The sequence below is a fragment of the Pyrus communis genome, chromosome 9 (genome assembly GCF_963583255.1).
Source record: "Pyrus communis chromosome 9, drPyrComm1.1, whole genome shotgun sequence".
In the NCBI taxonomy this organism is placed as follows: domain Eukaryota; kingdom Viridiplantae; phylum Streptophyta; class Magnoliopsida; order Rosales; family Rosaceae; genus Pyrus; species Pyrus communis.
Window position 1 is genome coordinate 21,492 of NC_084811.1, and position 2,156 is coordinate 23,647.

The 2,156-nt window shown below is 40.6% G+C and overlaps 1 non-coding gene across 1 annotated transcript; it reads left to right on the forward strand.

Moving 5' to 3' along the window:
- Window positions 1–1,432: 1,432 nt before the first annotated feature.
- LOC137746352 (small nucleolar RNA R71) lies at window positions 1,433–1,543 on the forward strand. The gene has a single exon (XR_011069823.1). It is a non-coding gene; the product is annotated as a small nucleolar RNA R71 (small nucleolar RNA).
- The last annotated feature ends 613 nt before the right edge of the window (window positions 1,544–2,156 follow it).

Here is a 2,156-nt window from a genome sequence, read left to right on the forward strand (position 1 = left end):
AAGCAAAATAGGCAACTCTCGGTCATGTATAGGAGCTTCTTCCATGTCCAACACTACAAAATCCGCAGGCAAGATTAGTTTATCAATTTGAACTAGAATATCCTCTACTATACCTCTTGGATATTTCACGGATCTGTCCGCAAGTTGTAATGAGATGGTGGTGGCTTTCAATTCCCCCAAACCTAGTTGAAGGTACACGGAATAAGGCATTAAGTTGATGCTAGCACCTAAGTCAAGCATCGCCTTCTCTACCTTCTTGTCCCCTATGGTGATGTTGATAGAAAAACTTCCTGGATCCTTGAGCTTTGGTGGAAGTTTTCTTTGCAACACGGCACTTACATTCTCGGACACCACTACCTTCTCATGTGGTCCATACTTCCTTTTGTAGTTGTTTAACTCTTTGAAGAACTTCCCATAAGCTGGCATGTTCCTAATGACATCAAGCAAAGGTAAGTTAACATTTACCTTACTTAGAATATCAAAAATCTCTTTAAATGACTTATCCTGCTTGCTCTTGGCAAGTCTTCCAGGGAATGGTATTGGTGGAGTGTAAGGTTTCTCGGCCTTGTGAAGATTTGGTGCTTCAAACGAGGGAGTAGCATGGCTTGGTTCCTCATTTGGTTTCTCATTTTCTCCTTGAGTAACCCCTGCATTCACATGATCAGATTCATTAGTAACTTCATTGCCAACTCTATTATTGATAACCTTACCACTTTTAAGTGTAGTGATTGCTTTGGCTTGCTCTTGGTTCCTTTGGAGTATCACGGGTTGGCTTGGAAACTTTCCAACCTCTCTTTGGCTCAAGGCATCTGCAATCTGCCCCAATTGTGTCTCCATTTTGGTTAGAGCCGCCGAATGTTGTTGGAGAGTGTTATTGGTGGTTTGTTGGAATTGCAAGGTATTTTGGGCTAACAATTTAACCGTATCCTCAAGAGTAGGTTTTGGTTGGAAGTTTTGGAATTGATTGTTGTTCTTCCACGAAAGATTGGGATGATCTCTCCAACTTGGGTTATATGTATTGGAATACACATCATTCCTTGGCCTTTGATTGTAAGAATTCATGAGGTTCACTTGCTCTTGGACATACTCGGGGTAAGCCTCCCTAGATGGACATTGATGAGTAAGGTGGCTTGGTATGTTGCAAATGGCACACACTTCACTTGCTTTTGGCACCATGTTGAGCACGGATTCAAGCTTCTTTTCTAGGTTAGCTACCTGCAAAGAAAGATCATGATTAGAGCTTGTTTCATATACTCCAACTCTCTTACCCCTTACATCTTTGTGTTGAGCATTAGATCCCAACATCTCATAAATGTTATATGACTCTTGAGCATTCTTTTTCTTCAAAGCTCCACCTGCTGCATTATCAACAGTTGATTGACATGTTTGGGTTAGTCCATCATAGAAAATTTGCATTTGTAAGTGAAGAGGTAACCCATGGTGTGGACATTGCAACAAAAGGCCTTTAAAGCGCTCCCAACACTCATTGAAAGGTTCTCCATCATCTTGTTTGAAGTTGAAGATTTGTCCCCTTAATGTGGCTGTCTTTTGAGTGGAAAAGAACTTTTCCAAAAACTTCTTAGCCACGGCATCCCATGTGGTGAGTGAACCAGGTACTAGAGTCATCAACCAACCCTTGGCCCTATCTTTCAAGGTGTAAGGGAACACTCTCATCCTCATATTTGCTTCACTTACTCCCTGTAAAGGTAAACCACTCACAACATTGTAAAATTCTTTAATATGAGCTAAAGGATCTTCATTAGGTAAGCCATAAAAAGAAGGAAACATATGGAAATGTGAAGATTTAAGATCATAGTTTCTAGCTTCTGTGGGCAGCAAGATGCATGAAGGTGAATTTGGTATGATTGGTTGAGCAAAATCCTCCAAAGCTCGAAGATCATCTTGGTTGCCCGCCATCTCTTCTTCTCTTTCCCAATTAAAGTGCTCAGATCCTTCACTTGTTGGACTAGACGGTTTCCCTTCCTCTTCTTCACGGACAATGGAGGAACTTGTTGGCACAAAGCTTTCCAAAGTGTTGCCCTTTAACCGTTCAATTCTTTGGCCTAATTCAGCAAGTCTATTTGACATATACTACCTGAAACAAGATAAAACAAGTTTGAATAAAAATCAGAAATCTACTTAAAATGAAAAGAACA